The 12095-nt window shown below is 37.9% G+C and overlaps 1 protein-coding gene across 11 annotated transcripts in view; it reads left to right on the top strand.

The window, feature by feature from the left end:
- Positions 1–12095, top strand: part of kcnq5a (potassium voltage-gated channel, KQT-like subfamily, member 5a) — a 132589-nt gene that overhangs the window by 9647 nt on the left and 110847 nt on the right. The window lies entirely within an intron of this gene.

Below are 12095 nucleotides of genomic sequence, written 5' to 3' on the forward strand. Positions count from 1 at the left end.
TTCATTCATTCATATTCAGAAAATACTTTATCTTGGTTATTGCTGCAATGAAACTGGAGCCTATCCCAGAAACACTGGGTATGAGAAAGGGATATACCCTGGATGGGACACTAACCCATCACATGGAGTCCCACACACATTCACACAGTCATTCACACCTATAGGCAATTTTGCCAGTCCATCTATTAACATATTTTTGGGAGGCAGGAGGAAACCAGAGAACCCAGAACAGACCCACAGACAGTAACCCGAGCAACACCAGCCTGTAGCCTGTTAAGTAGCATATTTATGAATGTGCAGCACTTTGGACAGTGAACACAAATAGTCTCACCTAGTCTCAAAACGTACTTTATCCTCCATCATCGAGGTTTTCAGGGAATTGTTCCTTGCCACCATTGCCTCTAGCTTGCTTATAAGGAATCATTAAAAAATTTTAATTAAAATTTTATATTTGGATCACTGCAAAGCTGCTTCGTGACAATGTCCATTGTTAAACGCGCTATATAAATTAAATTGAATTGAATCAGGATTTGCTTTAGAGACTATTGCATCACCACTGTGAGGAGGAAGTTGCCATATTTACAAGAAATTTGGGCTCTTTTTCAGTGAGTCAGATCATTTAGCTCAGCTCACCAAATGAGCCGAGTCTTTCAGCTCCCAAACAGCTCGAAGCCATTTCTTCTAAACTGGACATAGTTTGAGAGATAATGACAGTGGTGGTTTTTCTACAGTTCTAATACTTTTGTAAAATCTTACTCTGCCTTTGTAAATCACAAAGCAACATCGCTTTGCATTGCATTTTATCAAATTTATTTCAATTACTGTTAGCTTGACTCAGCAAGGCACTGCAAATGTGCACTGACCAAAACAGTAAGCATTCCTGAACTGTTATTGCACCCTGTTGTGTCTGCGCTTCCGAGCTGAGAGTCAAACACACGCCTCACCATTCAGGCAAATGAACAGCTCAGACAGGTTTCCATGGAAGCATTTGAGCGGTTGCTGTAGATGAATGAATGCTGAAAAATGCTGACTGTTTGTGAATAGAAAAAGAAGAAGGCAATGTTCAAGATGTTTTATTAGTGTTACTCATAGGAGTAGTGATTATTTATCATGATACAATTTTTTTTCTCCTAGTTCATTTCTAGATATAAGTTTTACAGTTGATGCACAGTGATCCAGCATTTGAGAGGCAGGCCTCACCCTTTTTCTCCGAAACAAAATGGAGTTCTGATGCAATTATGAAGCTGTTTTGCAGCAGTGCATGTGGAGGATGTTGTGCTGCATTCCCATTTACTCTTGCACGCTGCTTTGATCATGGCATGCTAGTGCTGTTTGACTTAGTCAAATACATTCCACTTTGACTGCAGTTCTGATTGTTCTCCATTTTGTATTCCACAAAAATTAAATTAAACATAAAAGATTTCATATTGCTTTCATGGTGTACGAGGGTTACAGGAGTACAGTCTTAATGGAAGCAGACTTTCTTACTGAGATAAAAAAAAAAAAAACAACTTAGAAATTATTCTCTCTTTCTCTTTTTGATTTTTATTGTTTGGTTCTTTTTTTGCTTCCCAGACCTGCCCCTCGAAGTGAAGTTTTTGTGGTTTTGTTTCCATTAAATATTAAATACTCTAAACTCTAAACTATATTATAGTACATTAAGTTCTTACTATGATCGAGTCCATGGTTGAAACTAACCAAAAATGTTCCCTCATCTTACATGACATTGTGTGCTCCTGCGATTTAACTAGTGAGGGTTGGTTATTGTACATATTACTACAAAGTAAAAAATAATGTAACACTTTCAGACCGATTCATGTTGGAAATTTGTTAAAACATTAAATAGTCTGCCTTCTTTTAATCTCTTTTGCAAGCAGGGAAAAGTAAAAAGAGAGCTGTGGTGTCATGAACACAGACGTTTTATTGGCCTTTTCAAGATTCTGCTTTTGTTGTGGTGATTTTTCATGAACTTGCTTTGATGTGCCGTGAGGATGGAATCTTTGCACATATGCTTAACTGCTAATGAGATGTATTTAACAATGCTAGCTTTTTCATTTGCAATCAGGAACATCAGGATCAGCTTATTTAGTCTGGCTTGTTATCCTTTTATATGGTATCTGATAAAGAGTAACAACATTTAAAGGAATTGGCAGCAAAACTGTGTAACATACATCAAAGTGTATGACTGAAGTAATCTGTGCTCAGCGGTACATCATGTACCACATAGCAAAAACTTTTGCTAGCTGATTTTTTTAAACAAATTTTGCATTTATTTATTGAAGGATACAGTTTTCCATAGTGTCTCCCATGTAGTTCTCTGTTAATGTACAATGTAGTTTTTTTTTTTTTTTTTTTTAAATACAGAACATTGATTACAGGGATAATAAATTTCTTTCAAGGACTAATGAAGTCAGTACTTACAAGTTGTTCCTTTTTTTCCTTACTCTTTCATTCCTTCATTCTTTCATTCACTCACTCACATTCAGGGCAGTTCACTGGCTGCTTACAGGCAGTCTTTTGTCAGTCTGAATGAGTCAATTGTTTAATAACTTATTTAAAATAAATAATAATAATAATAATAATAATAATAATAATAATAAGTATAATAAGTATAATTAATTAATAATTATTGTATAAAATGTAGTGTGTTGTATAGATTTTTTTAAGACACAATACAAAAAACTTCTAGATATTTCCTGCAATGTCCATGCAGAACATTGTTTGTCTCCACATCTCTTCTGAGCAGTAGATTGTGTTCCACTTTCAGCAATTTATGGTAAACACAATTGATTTTGAATACCACTGCTATATTTCCAATCTATGAGTTTCCATAATAGCATTTGGAATTGGTCCAATTTTACTGGAAATTAAAAAAAAAAAGTAATGACCATGCAAAAAGAAATCTAATAAATCCTATCTTTTCATATTTGTGTTTATTTGAAAATGCCTGGCTTGTATTTTAAAAGCATTATCATTCTCCATTTATGAGAGCTAAAGTCATTTTGCTCTATGGATGAAGCAACATTTACTCTGAATCAGTTCAGTACTCAATACAGCTCTGAACAGAGTGTGCTGGGATTAAATAAGAGAAACATCATTGTTTTTTGTTGTTGCTGTATTTTTGGCTTGTAACTCTACAGTTAGATAACTAGCTAACTGTTACTCTCACAATAAATATATAACATATACATTTTTGTTAATGCATAAGACTTAATTAAATACCTCTAACCTGATTAACGGGCCGTTAGTAAACCATTTTCAGTGTATTTTGACAATGCAGGTCAACATATTCATAAATAATATAAGCATCTGTGGGGGAAAATAAAAACAGTCCAGTGACAGACTTCATTGCTTAAGTCTTAAATACAGTGTATTTCTGATAGTTTTCTTTAAACGTGCACATTTTACAGAGCATTAAAGATGGAGTATTGTTCTACTGTTGATTATTAGTGCTTACACAACCCAAGAATTTTACGTTATTTTGTTATAAAAATCCATTTTGAAGATTTTATTTTTGTTAGTAGCCTTCGATTCTGTCAGAATCAGAGAATCTTATGATCACGTCACTCTTCCAAAGTCATGCCGTAGATTTACCTTTTTTAATTTGCTACCAGATAATGAAAAAAAAAAAAAACCCCAAAAACAAAAAACCACAAAACTTATTTACACAATACTCATGCCAACATCTATTTGTGATCCAAGTCCTGACTCTGAGAAACACCAGGCATTCAGAGAGCTGATAATTTTACACTACACAAGCCAAACAAAATCAGTTCATTTTGTCTTCTCCAAATGTGGAGAATTAACGCTGCTAAATTCCTTAACCGATAAGATGTGACATATTACTCTGTGCAGCGAAACTCCCTCGCGATTCCTGTCTCTTTTCTGGGCCCGAATCAGACACCCTGCCTGTATCACAGCAGCTCTTAATGAAAGCTTTACCCCAACAGCCTGAAACTCGCTTACCACCAAACTTCTTCTTCAGTGCTGTGGATTACCAGCCATTATTAATAGTATCATGATTAAAGCAAGCTTTTAATACACTCTCAGGGTCAGATTGTGTGCAGTTTGTCTTTTGCTTTATTACGTGCCGCTTATGCATGATGAAGTTATACAGGATTCAGCTGAAATTTCAAGACAAGTAAGCTCAGTACGTTTTGTGGTCATTTTCTCAAATTGGGGATACAAAAGGCTTTTGCCCACCTCAGGCACATGGCATGTGCACTGAGTATCAACTAAAATGATACATGTTATAAACTTAATAGATAATGAATAGATAGTGAATAACTGTGTGATAATGTGAAATACTCCTTCCAAAAATACAGTATCTAGCCGACAATCTAAACTACACTAGTGTGTTATTATTTACAGGACAGACATTGTTTAAATGTAAAATCAACACAGTATCCAATCTTTTATGTAGAGAATAGAAAGCAAGAGGGACCATCTGTGGGTTATTCATTTTGTACACGTTTAGATTTTTATAATGTTGCTTCCCATTTAGAATGTAGTTTCTTCTATGTCTAGTTTTTATATCTACACAGTGACACGGGTTTAATATAGATAAAATTGTGTTTAGGATTTGTTGAAAGATTGAAAGAGTGTGTTTGTGCTCTGGTGAGGATTGTGAAATAGAATTATTGTTCTTGGCACTTGGCAGAAGATGGAAAACCAAGCGTCATAATAGGTTTTATTGGATAATTAAGATTTTTTTATGAGAGATTTATATATAACTTTTATTTACTCATAATCCCTGAAGTATGAGGCTATGAGGCACTTGATATCTGCTTTCTGCATCTTGCTCTGCACATGCGCTCATATTAGACTGCTGGAGCTCCACATTCCTGCTCCTGTTTGTGTTGGGCCACTGAGCATAGAACTGAGAGGTCCTTACTCTTATTTGTGCTTCCCAGTACAACAGCTGGACCACCCAGTCCACTAAACATGTTTTCAGCTGAGGCTACAGCCCAAGCCTCAACCCCAGCCTCAAAAGTTCTGGATTCTGGAAGCCTGGCCTCAGTGTAATAGACAAGGCTCACCAGGGACAACTGTCTAGTTTAAAAATATGAAGAATGACAATGTGCGCCATGAAGTGCCAGCAATGAGTACATTCTGTCCTGCTGCCACTGACCTTGTAAAATAAAGGAAGTGATGCTGTAGCAACATGAGACACATGATGATGTCTCCGAAAGGCCACTGTATACTTAAGCGCGTGGGAATCAGACATTAGAGAGAAAATGGAAACGCACCGATTGAAAGGACAGAGGAAACATTAAGCCATTAGTGGAGGCACCTGAGATTAGATAAAAGCCAGAGCGAGTTGCCGAGGTGGGGGTGTCTGTTATAGCATGGCTCTGACTGGCAGTGAGCAGCCGCAGGCCCACAGGAAACCTGGAGATGATCTCCAGCCACTGGTGGCTTTGGCCATATGCCCCATCACTCATTGTGCCAGGGGGAAACGGTGACAGGGACAATGGGGTAAAAGTGAGTGGGACACCACACGCACATTTGGCTTTGCCAAATGGGAGGTAAAGTTTGGTTGGAAAAAAGTCATTTTCCAGCCAAGCTGAGTCTTTGTTAGGGATTTGAGACTGGTGTTATTTGTTGTTTTTGTAATATTTAATTTTAATAACTTCTTCCAAGAATAAACACCTGAACATTATTTATTTGTTTTCCATTTAAGAGATTTCCTTTCTACTTGTCTTCATTTGAGTAAATAATCAAATTGTTCCTGTCATTTACCATCTCTCTCTCTCTCTCTCTCTCTCTCTCTCTCTCTCTCTCTCTGTCTGTCTGTCTCCCTTTTTCTATCTGTGCTTTCCACAAATGGGAAAAGAAACCCTTCACTTTAACCAGAGATGAGTCTGGTGCAGTCTGAAGGATTCCTGTACTGTGCGCAGACACGTAGTTGGATCACGTTGTACAAATCAAATTGAAGTACATCATTATCATTGTGAATTTGTGTGCATGTTTATGTGTGTTTACGAATGTGATGTCTAACTTCTTTTTGTGTTCCTTCTTTGTGTCATAGCAAAGAAGATTCTACAATCAGTCAGTTCAAATGCTTGAATGTTTGCGATCCAACACTTTAAACCATGAAACTACCTGCAATGATAATGTTAAAAATATTTGTGGCAGTAATGGAATAATAAAATAAAGGTTGATATTTAAGTAAAAACATTAAATACAGATTGTTTTACAAATTACAGAACCTTACAGCTATATCAAGACACAAAGTACAGGGTGCTGTTCACAAGTAATTTGACATAATTGTTTTGTCACAAACTATTTTGGCATCTTTATTTTAGTACGTTTTTTTTTTTTTAAAATGAAGGTACAAAAAAAAGAACAACTGTTATTAACTGTATACAAGACATGTATAGGTGGCTCTGCTAATATCATTCGTGATTCAGAACAGTTGGTGCAGCAGTAAAAGTGAATTTTACCACTGCTATGCTCCAATCACAGTGAAACAGTGGTATGTGAAACAGTGATGCTCTTTTCTGATCAGGATGTTCCAGCTTCTCCCCAGTTCTCATGGTAACCTATGAAATTCTCAGTGGTGTATTACCTCTCTGAGATGCTGTTTAGCCAACAGTTCCTTTTATTGCTCCATTTGTTTATACTGACACACCACTACACTAGGACCTAGTTTGGTTCTTTTTCGGTGATTATTTTAGTGCCCTACAGAGCGTTTTAATAATGTGTGAAGAAGCAAATTTAGCGTAAATAGAGCAGGTATGTTTTGTGAGCGATTTTATAACTCTCACTAGAATAAACTGAGCTTGTTGGTTGTGCAGTTGTAGAGCAGCGGGTGGGTTTATTTTATTAGGCACCTGCCATCTCTAGCAATGGCTACTTAGAGTCATACATTTCTGGTGCTCTATCAGTGTTTTATAGCTTCCTGTGTGTGTGTGTGTGTGTGTGTGTGTGTGTGTGTGTGTGTGTGTGTGTGTGTTTTCTGTTAAATGTACAAATAGAGAAGGTCCTCTAGATAAAAGGGGTGCATAGGGACTGGGACCCACAGGACCCAACAAAAATAGCAGAAGCCAGTATTTTTTTTTAAGGTCATATGAAAATTCTGTATATAGACATACATTGATATGAAGATTGTGGATCAAAGAGAGGCATGTTCATTAACATGGGAGCTGCTCATGTGGCACTGCACAGTGCAGGAACTGTTTTTTTCTGGTCAGGGTTACTACGGTTGAAATGACTAATTTGTTTATATTTTTATTTGAGAAATAGAACCGACTAAGTTTGTACAAAAAATATTGCAGGTGGGTACAAACCAAAATAACTGCAGGAGTGGACCGGATTGGTCAGAATTCCTTTGGGAACTAGTGGGATTAAAAGAACATACACCCACACACACCTCTACTCCAGATCTCACAGGGCAACTGAACACGGTCAGAGGAACATGCTTCCTGTTCCCTTCTGTATATATAAGCTCACAGATGCTCAAAATTGGTTAGTGTTGCACTGATTGAAATATTGATTCCCTTCCCACTAAGAGAAAAGGGCCAATTTCTTGGACTTCCGACCACGAATGGCTGTGGCATCATCAGGATTTGACCTTGATCTCCCAATGACAGGGCTTTTCCATTACACCTCTGGGAAGCCCATCAGTCAACTATTACTCCGTTTGATTGATTGAGTTTGATTGACTTTCTCATGGTGTATCTGTAGTCAATAATTGTGCCAAAATAGCTCATCACACCTAGATCCAGGCAATCCTACATTCCTACATTCTTAAAAGCCTGTCTGCTGTTTCTCGTATTTAATTAGATGAATTCCTGGTTGGTTTACTCAAAATAAAAGCAATGTTACTACCGTACTACGACATTGCTGAAGGAGTGTTTGGTCCAAGTATTTGTGGTCTCTCTATCCAACATAGATGAGAGATATAAATAAAAGGTTATAAGTATTTCAGTCCAGTTGAACCTTTCATATGCACACCCTCATTTTCTCATTATCTTACTAATAACTAATGACTAATAATAATAATTAGTTATGTAAAGTCAAACATTCTTTCATTTCCACTCAGAGCTATTAATCACTTGGGTAGGTTTTTTTTTTTTTTTATAAAGAAGATATTCTTGTCTGCAGCCTAAATACACTGACATTTGGGCAGGAAGCCATAAAACTATTGGTTGTTATTTTGTGGTCACTAAGCCAGCGTTTGACAGATGGTTACTATAAATTCAACAATAATTGCAAGGTTATATTGAAGGCGATCTGATGGTATATGCTTTGCTGTAAATGATATGGAGATGAACATGTCCAACCAACACTGACTATGTAGACGGTTTCACTTTACATTTTCACTAGTTAAAACTTTTTTTCTATGGGGGCTGAGGAAGGCATGACATGTCTTGTTCAGATTCAAGGATAAAATACATATTTATTGGATTTTTATTCATCTCTCTCTTAGATATAAACTTGCTGTGGATGGCGAACTACAGATTTGCAGCCTCTTTCTGTGGTATTCATGTCTTCATAAAGGGTTTTATCATTCACTGCTTGGCTAATTGAGACCCAAACAATGACAAATGGATGTTTGTCAGTGTAAAAAGAAATGAAGTCAAAGGTTTTTTTCCATCTTGAAATAATTGCTGAATTTAGTGTGTGGCCAGCTCATAAAGTTGCAATGCTTTTATCTGCTCTTGCTTCGCCTTTTATCCCTGTGTCATGCGTTCATTGTTTTTTTTCCATTATAAATCACATTTTTTATTTCATTATTAAGGAAAGGACTCTGCATAATGGTACAAAGTAAACAGAACATGCCTTTGGTATTCAGAGCATATGGCGTCTAATGTACTCTGGGAATAATGATACATAAATCAATACTTCTTCACTGAAAAGAGCACTCTATCCAGTCTGGCTTGTCATTGTTAGCTCTGTCTTTCACACAGTCAGAACTGTGAAGCACAACCACCATCCCAGAGTTAGCACACTGCCCTGTTCATAACTTTGCATTTGCCTGCTGTCTATAGTAGCTTTGTACCATCTTTGTACCATCATGGGGCAGGGGTAGTGGCAGTTGCTGGGGCGGCTTAGGTTAAGGCTCTGGGTTACTGATTGGAAGGTCTGGGGTTCAAGCCCAGCACTGGCAAGCTGCCTCTGTTGGGCCCTTGAGCAAGGCCCTTAACCCTCTCTGCTCCAGTGGTGCTGTATCAATGCTGATCCTGCACTCTGACCCCAGCTTCCTGACTGGCTGGGGTATGCAAAGAAAACAATTTCACTGTGCTCGACTGTATATGTGAGCACATATACAGTCTTGATCTTGATTTCTATTTACATATACAGGGGAGAGGTCCAGTAGGCTTCAGATCACATATAAAAAACATACAATTTGAGACTGCACTGATCCTATACCCAGGATCGATATCAAGCCAAAGAACGTTGGATCGGATACCAAAGACAAAAAGACATAATTCAGTGCCATTCTGCAACAAATGGAAAAGACTGGAATTTGATTTGGAAAAGATTTTTTAGAACTGGAAATGTGTGCATGATAGCTATTTATTAAGATTGATTTTATTATATTTATACTGTATACTTTATTATATTTATTATATTTCATAGCCATCTGTCATGGTGATTGAAAGACCTACAGTAAACACACATGCCATGCATTTGTATTTGTATTTATTTAGGCATGCATTCTGGATAAAAATATAAAGGTTAGAGTGTATCTTAGCATCTGATCATAACTGTATCAGACTCATAGGGACTACTGGATGGGAATCGCCCATGGTCAGTTTCTTATATAAATATCTTTCTTTTTGACTGGCAGTCTCATGGTTGTCTTGGAAACTGGATTTTCTAGGCTGTAGCTGGCTGATTATGCACTGGCCTTTTAAGCATAATCACATGCTGTGAAGCTCTCATATACAATACTCATTATTATGATTTGAGCCCAACTAAGGCTAGGCTTTCATGACCGCTGTATAGACCTGTGGAAACAAATGTTCTCCTGTCATCCTCTCCTAAGTCTCATATTCAATCAGAGGAAAACAACATGACATCAAATGGGCACCTGGCTCCATCATTGTCTGCTTAGACAAACTATACAGGCACACCAACTTTGATGCTGGAAGCCAAACTGTTGTGATACATCAGTGTGCCTGGCCCAGTTAACACGGCATACATCCCATCCTCAATCTCTTCCAATACCTGCTGCCTCTGATTCACATATATGAGGGGAGAACCTGTGACTTCTTATAGTGGACATAGTTGAAGGGCCAAAATAGTTAGATGGATAGTGTTAGTATTTATTTACATTGTGATGTTTATATACCTCTGTATGTTTTAGTATATTAAAATGAGAGTGGCTGCTCCTGATTAACAGAAAAGCAGTTCTCCCCTCCTTGAGAGAGCACGAGTTTGAATACTGACCATGCCACAGCTGACCATGGCTGGGAGCCAAGGGAGCAAAATTGGTTGAATGGCATATGCTCTCTCCCCTGTCAATCACAGTACCACTAGCCAGTCACTGGCATTTGTGAGCTCGTGTACCCAGATGAGGGCAAATAGCTATTTCCTTCAAGTGTGTTATGCTGCCCTGTTATGCAGAATGTTCAGCGGTTTAAAACAATGTGATTGGCTGGTTTCTCATATCTAGGAAGAAAAATGTGTCTCAGAGTTAGCATTCACCCTTTCTGTCTGGTAGCTGGTGATTCCCTGTGTATGAAATGGGAGCACTGACTGGTTGGTGGGAATTAGCAGGTTACCAAATTACCAAATTTTAATTTTAGCCCAAATATTTTTTCCTCTTTTTTTGTTACCTTTCTCTGCAAATAGTTTTGAATTATTGACCAAACATGCGTATAATTTATTCATTTTGTGGTTTTTCAGTTTGGACCAATTGCTCACCATTACATTCTATATTAAGTGTGCTCTCTCTCTCTCTCTCTCTCTCTCTCTCTCTCTCTCTCTCTCTCTCTCTCTCTCTCAACCACACTAATCCCTTACCCTCACCTAATTGTTGGTGTCTGAACAACATACAACCACCAAGCTATTCAGATTCACAGCGATGTAATGTGTGGTTAAGCAGGATAGGAGGATAGGTGAGGTCATTTGAGGTAAGCTGGTCCTGCACTCAGGTCACTGGGTGAGGGATTGGAGTGAACTGGGATGTTATTACTAACCAAACTCTCCAAAGTCACTATGAATAACATTAGGCTTCTTTGGCTTGAGACTTCTTTTTTCAGTATGTTTTATCTTGTTATTGTTTACATATATAGTGGGGGAAATAAGTATTGAACACCTAATTTTCACCAGACACCTGTATTAACTCAAGAAATGCACAAATATAAAGAATTCACAACATAAATAAAGTTGTGTGTAATAAAGTGGAATGACACAGGAAAAAGTATTGAACATGCTAAGAAAAAGCAGTTCTCCAAGGCAAGGTAAGGCAAGGAACCAGCTGAAATCCGTAAGTAATTATACCTCCTATATGTGCAAATTAATATCAGCTTAGTTAGTAAACCGATGGTCTATACAAAGGCTTTGCGTTACCAAGGTGTCACACAAGAAACATCTCATGATGGGTAAAAGCAAAGAGCTCTCCCAAGACCTTCGCAACTTTATTGTTGCAAAACATATTGATAGAATCACATACAGACGTATTTCAAAACTTCTGAATCCTCCAGTAAGCACCACTGGGGCCATTATCCGCAAGTGGAAGGAACATCACTTCGTCATCAACTGGCCACACACAGGAGCTCCTCGCAAGATTTCTGACCAGGGAGTCAGAGGAATAGTCAGAAGAGTATCTCCCAAGAGCCAAGGACCACTCGGAAAGAGCTCCAGAAACACTTGGAGGCAGCAGGTGCCATCGTCACAGAGGACACAATAGGCAATACACTCCACTGCTCATGCTCATCCTGCAAGACTCCTTTACCAAAGAAAAGGCATGTCGAAACTCGTTTAAAGTTTGCTACGACTCATTTGGACAAGCCTATGAAATACTGGGAGAGTGTAGCCCGGTCAGACGAGAGCAAAATGTAAGTTTTTGGCTGTCATACTACACACCATGTTTGGTGAAGAAATGGCACTGCACATCACCCTTAAAACACTACACCTAC

The sequence above is a fragment of the Ictalurus punctatus genome, chromosome 3 (assembly GCF_001660625.3).
Source record: "Ictalurus punctatus breed USDA103 chromosome 3, Coco_2.0, whole genome shotgun sequence".
NCBI classification, from domain to species: Eukaryota; Metazoa; Chordata; class Actinopteri; order Siluriformes; family Ictaluridae; genus Ictalurus; species Ictalurus punctatus.